At 38.5% G+C, this 9,019-nt stretch overlaps 1 long non-coding RNA gene across 1 annotated transcript; it reads left to right on the top strand.

Annotated features, from left to right (window-relative positions):
• The first annotated feature begins 224 nt into the window (after positions 1–224).
• On the top strand, positions 225–2,761 carry LOC129295605 (uncharacterized). The gene is made up of 4 exons (XR_008589593.1): positions 225–680; positions 1,311–1,388; positions 2,142–2,216; positions 2,531–2,761. It is a non-coding gene; the product is annotated as an uncharacterized LOC129295605 (long non-coding RNA).
• Positions 2,762–9,019: the final 6,258 nt, after the last annotated feature.

Below are 9,019 nucleotides of genomic sequence, written 5' to 3'. Positions count from 1 at the left end.
GGACTATACTGGAGCATTTTAAATTAAGAACGCTCTGGTAAATAGGTATTTGCAGGAGCTTTTGTGATAAAAAACGTTTTTGTTGGTATTAAAATAAATAAAAATAATAATACAGTGACCTACAGCTTTTAAGCCACAGAAAGCTCTCGTAGGCCCAGGATCTATCGGAGCTTTTTAGGACTAAAAAATAATAATAATAATAATAATCTCATTAGTCTCGATTTTTAGCTGCCTCAGTTTTATTCTCTCTTCTCCGCAAGTTGTCGTCCTCTCTCAGTTCCCATAAGTCATCTTTGCAGATAACTTCTGAGTCACTATTTCCACCCGTGGTTTACCGCTCCGACGCTGCCGTTGTCCCCTGGTTGTGCCCTCCAAGTTCCAGCTCCGTGTGTCTCCTACGTGGTCGTGAATCAACAGATCTAAAGACAGAGCTGTCATGATTCAGCAGATCTGAAGCCGGCGTCTCGCGTTCTTGGTCCATGCAGTTATCGCCGTCGCATTTCCCTCTGTGCTCGCTTTCATCCTTCTTTTCCTGAGACTTCGCCGTTCAATAGAGCCAGATCTCATCTCAACTCCGTGGGCTCCAAACTCCAGTTCGATCCACGTGCTCCAGATCAGATCATCCGCCGTGTGTCATGCTGCTCTTCGTTCATCTATCCAGCGCTCATATATAAATAGAGGTATGTGAGTCTAAGACATACTGTGTATGTGAAGCGACTCTACTAAAAACTCCGATTGAGGAGCTGCACCATCCGTGCGGCACTTCAAGGAAATAAATTTTTCTTCCAATCTTTGAAGGTTTTCTTTTGATTAGCTCAAGGAAATCGCAAATAAAATTTCTAATTTTAGACTGGTCAAAAACATCATGTGTGTATGTATGTGGAGGACCTATAGATTTCATGAAGGTACTTGAGTTCCATAGGCTTTTGTTTTTCCAAGATGTTATTTGTCTTCTGTAAATATATTGAGTGTTTCAAAATTTATAAGAAGTTATACTATTCTTATGTCATAAATAATGCTATTTATAAGATATGCTGATAGGGATAATGCTATTCCTACCTTATTTTGTAATATATGAATGAACAAATGCGTTCTCTTTCTTGGATTGCCGTGTAAGATTTAATGGGAATTAAGTGCAGATTTATAGTTCATTTTCTCATTGTGTTTGGGAATTAAAAACAGAGTCCATAATTTTCATTGTGGTTCACAGTGTCAACTCATTTCCTGCAGATAGGTTCCGAGATCTCAGCAATAATTTCTTCCTAATTGCTAGTTAGATGTCTAGTTGATATTTTCTTATTGTTGTTCAGGTCTGTGCTGGACTATTATCCCGACTTCAAGAATACAAAGCTGAACATGCGCAGCTAGAGGAACTTCTTAGTGCAGAGGTGAAGCTACATTGCTATTCCATGTTTAAAGGACTATGTGTTATCATGTTTCTCCAATAGAAAAATTTAATTGTTGCAACATTAAATTAATGCTAACTTTGAAGAGAGTTGAGTTAATCTTATGAAGCTCAAATAAAAGAGCTACAGAAAGATTTGTCTGAATGCAAAAGGGAAGTATCTAAAGTAGAATCAAATATGTCTGATGCCTTGGCAGCAAAGAGTGCTGAAATTGATACTCTTGTCAGTTATACAGATGCTGTTAAAAGGCAGGCTGCATTATTAGAGGGAAATATTGCTTCTCTTCAGGTTCTTCATAGTTAAATTGAAGCGTATTTTGCCTGATCTCCATGTCCTGCATCATTTACTTTAGTCCCTTGCAAAAGTTTTCTCCTTCAATGAACACACTAGGTCGCTCAGGTGTTGTTATATTTGAGTTTGGCTCAGAATGTCACCTAGTTAATGTATTCCTTGAAGTTTAAATGAGCTTCTTTTTCATTTTATCATTTCTACAAACAGATACTATCATTTTTCTATATATAAGAGAAAGAGTTTAGCCATATGATTTACATTACCTACTGTGTAGTTTTCAAAAGATATAACTATAGTGTAGTTTTATATACGTCATATGGGCTTGGAGAGAGTTGTTTTGATAGTGTTTAAAAATCATATGCCTCTATGTTTGTGTTGTTAGAAAATAATTGTTTTTTTTTTTTTTTTCATTTACTGGTATTCATTTCATTGCATGGCGTCCAGGTTAAACTCTATATTTGAGAGGGCGTTCTACTTAATTATCATTGCTAGACACTCACGTCATTATGCGAGCAGCAGGTATGTTCGTTATTGAAAATTAACCCACTTTCTGGAATGGATTTGCCTTTGATATTGTGAAGGGTAAGGGAACTGTTACATTTGATCCCATTTGCACAGCTACCTCGGTTGATCAAATGAATGTACAACATTTGTACCATATTTCTTGTCTTATTTAATTGAAAAGGCTTCCTTATTGATTGCTTCACGTAGATAATGAAGCTGCAGTTCTTGAACAAATTAAATAGGCATGGAAAGTGACATTGAACAGACGGGTTTATTCATAATTAATATGATATTTATCATTTAACTATTTTTTTTTAAATTTTTTGCAGATAGAATGTAAATGAGTACTGTACAACGAAGTAAGAATGGTGTTAGATGTACTTATTTATACCATGTAAGCATGGGAGTATTGGAAATGTTTTAAAATTCTTAAATTGTAATCTACATTATAATTATTTATATTGTAATATCGAAAATTAATTAGTTGAACTTTTGTATATAATGGATTTGCTTGTATACTTATATTAATCATATAAATATGTTTTTTTGTTTACCAGTCATGATGTGCATGTAGAAGATTAAAAAAAATGAATTAATATTTTTTTTTTAAATAAGCCTATGGGAGCATTTCACGAAAAAAAAAATGCTCCAGTAGGGGTCTTACATGGGAGCGTATTGAGAATAAAGTCTCTAGGTCAACCTGCGGGAGCTTTTCTTAGTAGAAATGCTTTGAGCGTCTGAACAAAACAAAGCTCTCGTCGGCTAACCTACGGGAGCGTTTAAAAAACATTCTTGTACATACAGAAACAGTTATTTTCAGAGTGTTTCGAAAACGCTCCGAAAAGGCAAAATCAAACGGTCTAGTAGCTTATTTTTGTAGTAGTGACTCTTGACTCAGCATAAATTTTAAGAAATTTTATGGAGTTAGTTTTTAAATAATATTTAAGAGTAAACATTTTCAAATATTGTGAGATATAATTGATTACAAACAAAATTAAGGTTATATCTCACTATTTATTTTAAAAAAGTGTGTTAAGATTTAAAATAAATGTATATAAAAATAGTGAGTTTAACATAAAGATTAGAAAGTTTAAAAGTATTATGCCTATCAAGATGGATTCAAGCTTGTATATTTTCATTCACTTAAACTTTATACTGTATTTGGATTAGTTGGGATTTAATTTGTAGTTGGATTTTCTTCTTTGCAAAGGAGAGCAAAGGAAAGACCATCAATGCATATCTCGACCATTGAATTGAATTTGAAAATTTAGAGTTGACAACTTTTAAAAATAGAAATTTAATTTAAATGGTTCAGATTTGCAATGAAGAGGTAATGGAGAAAAAAAAGCAAAGGAGAGAAATCCACCTCTTTAATTTTACATTCAAATTTAAACCAAATTCATTGTTTGGATATACACATGCATGGGAATTTATAGATTTGCATATGTTTTATTACAATTTCTTTAGAATTTCAAACACCTTTTACTTTTTCGTTCTATACCCTAATTATTCAAAATTTCAACCATACTCTTTCATGCAAGACAAGCTGCTTTCTCAATAGGTGAGGCAGCGGACAGGGACTTCTATAAAGATCTTTCCACTCATTCATCATACTCAAAGTCGAAGTCACGGCATGGGGGGTTCGGAAAAAGGGGAAGAAGGATACGATTTTGACTTTACTAAAGAGTAACAAAGAGTAGAAGGGTTCTGTTTTCGAATCACTTTCTGCTGCTCAGTCAGAAGATGCTTTGGTAACCGATTTAGCTTCATCGGAGGATATTCTAGTTGAGTCTGATACAGGGTAATCTTCTTCCGTAGGAGATCATCTTTCGCCGAATAGGAGACCTAGCAGAGTCAGCTTAAATAGCTAGTCGGCTTGTATGCCCTTGTCTTTATTGTCCTTCCCTTCTGCAATGTAAAGTAAAAAGTAGTAAACAACCTAGTTGGAGATTCACTTTTGACTTTCCCCACATTTGAGATCTAGAAGTGGAATCCATTCTTTTAAAGCCAAACCAACAAGAAAAAAGAAAGTATATGAATGGCGGATCTCTTTCTCGCTGTTCTTCCTCAAAGACTGACACTGAGATAGCAAGGAGTATATCTACCTAAACGGAACTTCTTCATTTTCCAGCCCGCCTACTAAGTGGCATAATTGTCCGATTCCATCTATCTTTCTTCTTTCCTATGGTTCACTCCCCTCCACTCTATTGCTTTCTCAGGCTTACGTTCGAGCTACCGTACCCTCTCCTTGCCCTATTAGTCTAGGCGAGATACTGTAACCTGATCAGTCAGCTGTCGGGGCTTAGGGCAGTTAGACCCTGTCTCTGAACCTGAACTTAGAACTCAAACTTGGAACTATTCCCTCTCTACAGCAAGCGTGGAGTCACTTCGTACCGCAACTAAAGGCTCGTTAGCTATAGGCTTGAGCTCAGTGACTTGTAGCAAACGTAAGCTTTGGAAGTTTAGTTTACTTGTAGCAAGCGCAGAGTAACATCGTACCTCAGTGATTACATCTGATTGATCTCCAGCCAAAGCTAGCCAGAAAGGAGAGGTATGAAATTGCTCGAGTGAAGCGAGAGGAATGAACTTTATCGCTCTCCCGAGAGGTAATATTTATATGGATTTCCATCACCTGTGCGGAAGGTATGTCAATTGCTTGCTTTAAAGAGTAAGGAAGAGAATGAGCTGCAAGAAAGCATAGCGAGGTATGAAGTTACTGTACCAATAGGGAGAGGTCTTCAAGCGTGCCTGCCATGCCAGAGAATGTCTTCTTCTTTTCTTGCTCTGCCTCTCCTCTGCATTAGCTATAGCTATCCAAAGCTCTCACAAGCAAGAAAGCCTATTTGATTGACTAAGGAGCGATAGCGAGAGGAGTGAAGATTGCTGGATCGAAGCCCCTATCGAATAAAGTAAGGAGAGGAAGCTCAGAAGTGAGTTGATAGGTAATGATCAATCCAGCTGTGTTTCTGGCATTGGTTCTGTAAAAATCAAGATGCACGACGGTGTAGTAAGAACTTTGACTGAGGTGCGGCATGTTCCAGATATGTCAAAGAACCTTATTTCGTTGACCACATTGGATCTCGGTGGTTGTCAATTTGTTGGCGGTGATGGTGTTTTAAAGGTTGTAAAAGGCGCTCTAGTTGTGATGAAAGCTCATCAAGTTGGTAGACTGTACGTGTTACAAGGATCTACCGTTATAGGCACTGCTGCTGTATCTTCCTCCATGTCTGATTCAGAAGTCACTAGACTATGGCATATGAGGCTGGGACATATGAGTAAGAAGGGTTTGACATTGTTAAGCAAGAGGGGTCTTCTTTCTGGTCAGAGTACATCCAAGTTGGAGTTCTGCGAGCGTTGTCTCTTTGGCAAGCAAAAGAGAATCAGTTTCAACTCAGGGCTTCACAGAACTAAAGGTACTCTTGATTACATACATTCTGATCTTTCGGGCCCAGCACGTGTTCCTTCAAAAGGTGGTGCTCGGTATATGCTTACCTTCATTGATGACTACTCCAGGAAGGTATGGGTTTATTTTATGAAAAAAAAGAGTGATGTGTTTGTCACTTTTAAGCAGTGGAAGGCTTTAGTTGAAAAACAAACAGGCAAGAAGATTAAACGCCTTCGCACTTCTAATGGGTTAGAATTTTGTGATGGTGATTTCAACAAATTCTGTAAAGATGAAGGCATTGTTAGGCATCTTATAGTCAGAGGCACTCCACAACAGAATGGTGTCGCTGAGCGGATGAATAGAACTTTACTGGAGAAAGTTCGTTGCATGCTATCTAATTCTGGCTTATCCAATGATTTTTGGGCGGAAGCAGCTTCTACAGCTTGCTACCTAGTGAATCGTTCTCCTAATGCTTCTATTGACTGCAAGACTCCAGAATAAGTATGGTCTGGCCACCCTGCTGATTATTCTGAGTTAAGGGTATTTGGATGTCCTTTATATGTTCATGTTAATGATGGCAAGTTGGAACCTAGATCCAAAAAAGGCATATTCATTGGTTACCCAGCTGGTGTAAAAGGATACAAGGTTTGGTACCCTGATCTAAAGTCACCTAAATCTGTAATCAGTAGAGATGTTGTGTTTGATGAGTCAGTCATGCTTCATCAGAAGAAGGAGCCTTCTAATTCTTCTGAGACAAGTGTGAAGAATTCAAGTGAGCAGGTGGAGTTTGAGGTGGAGAATACAAGTTCTTCACAAAATGATTCACAATCAAATCCAGTCCAGCTATCTACTTCAGAGGATGCAGAAGATTCACCAGAGGTGGAGTCTCTCCATAGGAATAAAACATGGGTTTTAGTTAAACTGCCTAAAGACAAGAAAATTGTTGGCTGCAAATGGGTCTTCAAAAGGAAGGAGTCCTCTCCGAGAGATGAAGGAGTCAAGTATAAGGCTCGCTTAGTTGCAAAAGGATACAGTCAGGTACCAGGTGTAGATTTTAATGATGTTTTCTCACCTGTAGTAAAACACTGTTCCATTCGGGTTCTGCTCGCATTGGTAGCCATGTTTGACTTGGAGTTGGAACAGTTGGATGTCAAAACAGCTTTTCTACATGGTGATTTGGAGGAGCAGATTTATATGCAGCAACCTGAGGGATTTCTTGTTGAATATAAGGAGGAAAGCTCACAAGGGGAGTTACTTTACTTATTACTCATACTGAGACTGACTACTAACTACTAAGAGACAACTATCCAACTTGCTCAACTCGGAACTCAGAACTCTGAACTTGAACTCAGCAGAAACCTTACTCTTTACTGCTTTCTCAAGCCTACGGGAGGGGATTGACACCGATAGGGAAGGGTTACGGTACCTCGACTGTTAGGGATAGGTATTCAATTGCTCGCCCCTATCGAATAAAGTAAGGAGAGGTATGAGAGAACTGAACTTACTCGAAGAGGGAGGATGGATGCGAATGAGCTGCAAGAATGCGTAGCGAGAGAAAGTTTTATCGACCGATAGCGACAGGGTTGACTTAGTGCTTGCTTGTTGGCTTGAGCGCGTTAGCCTATTGAGTTTGTTTTCTTGCTAGTTGCAGAAATAAGATCAGTTTTAGTTGAAGAAGAAGAAGTGAGGGAAGCCGTGCCAGCTGTCTAGAGTCCTTCAGTTCCAGGGAGAGGAATAAAGTTTTCTTTATATCCATAGCGTATTAGAATTAGGATGATTACTGAACTATTTCTATATGATTTAACTACAGCTAAAGGCTATGGAGTTATCAGATAGTTCAAATAGAGATTGAAATGAATTTAGTCTCGGGGACTGCGCTTACATTCAGATTCTGAAACTGAAATTCAATGACTCAAACTACATAAACAACCTTAGCGGATGGATGAAACAAGGAACTGAAAGCAATTCTTTCTAATGAACAAGTAGTCGTAGATCCGCTGCACTTCCTTTCCCTGTCTACCATTCCAGCGTTGTGCCTATCCCTTGATTCCAGGTATGTGGTGCCCATCTGATCCTTGTTTACCGCAGCTTTATACTATTACTGCTTTCCGTCCTTTACTTGAGTATGATCTCTTTGCTTGTCCTGTCCGGTCATATGTTATCCTTCCCGGTCAACGGCATTGGCTATTGACCATCCATCCACAAAGAATTTTATGTAAATATCTCTTCCTGGCTTCGAGTTTTATATTTATTATTGTTTTTTTAGTTATCATAAACTATTATCCCTTAGAGCTTCATAGATGGTTCTATGAGTGCTTTTTTTAGATCCGAGCACGGTGTAACAATTACTCCAAGGCAGTAAACTGGGCGATATTGAAGGTTAGTAGATGTAGAAAACTATATTGGAAAAAAACAGACTTCAATCAATCGAAAGCACACCCCATAGAAAAGATGGGGGGACAGGCTCTTAAGAGTGCTTGGACAGAGACAGGAAGCCAGAGAAGCATCCAAAGAGCGAGTCTAATATGATGTCATAGCTAAAGTCTATACCGATCCCTAACTTGCTTTTGAAAAAGTCTCTTTCCATTCCATTACCAGTTTCAGTCTACTTTTTCCTGAACTAATGAATTTGCCCTTGGAAACCCCCGAGGCTAGAATAGGGGATGGTGGAAAAAAGAGATTTTCAATAGTCAAAGTCAAAATAGGCCTGATTCATATACGATGATGGATTAGCGAACTACTCTCTGTAAAGAAAGAACTAAGAGTTCAGCTTTAGCTTTTCCATAGAATAGGATTTATCCCTAAGTGGGTCTTCCTTCCTTTCTCGCCTACTCGGCTAAGCTAAGAAAGAAGCAAGGGACCAGTGAAGTAAGATATCAAATTCCATCAGTTGAAGAAAGAAATGCTATAGATTGAGTTGAGCCTTAGAACAAATAGGGCAAGATAATTACAATAGAGTGGAAAGTCAAGCTAAAGCGCTTCCATCGAACTCAGTAAATCAATCTGATTTTACGGACAGACAGATTAGAGAAAAGGGGAAACTTTCCAAAGAACTCTGGAAATAAAGATAACTCCCTAGAAAGAAAAGGGATGCGTAGTTGGGCTCTTCAAATCGTGTAGTTTTTGCTACGCTATTTGAGGAGTATCCATTGTCTACTCGTCAGTAATGTACTAATTGTGCACTACAGGCGTTGCCGTATGGTTACTCTGGCGTGCGGGCCTATACCTCTATATCAAGGTATAGTTTCGTGCCGACTCGATGTCGGGTCGTTATTATGTGTTACCTGCGCTGTATATTCTGTGAAGGTGATGCATGTTGGATATGTCTCGATTCCTACAGGTTAGGAAGACTTTTCCTGCCTGAGTACTTTGAGAGATATATGACTTGTGTCCTAACGGTCACCGGTCCTCAGCCGACACAATCCGACGTTTA

This window comes from Prosopis cineraria, unplaced genomic scaffold (genome assembly GCF_029017545.1).
Source record: "Prosopis cineraria cultivar Desert tree isolate PC_DT_omini unplaced genomic scaffold, ASM2901754v1 PC152, whole genome shotgun sequence".
In the NCBI taxonomy this organism is placed as follows: Eukaryota; Viridiplantae; Streptophyta; class Magnoliopsida; order Fabales; family Fabaceae; genus Prosopis; species Prosopis cineraria.
This window is presented reverse-complemented; position numbering and strand designations above follow the sequence as displayed.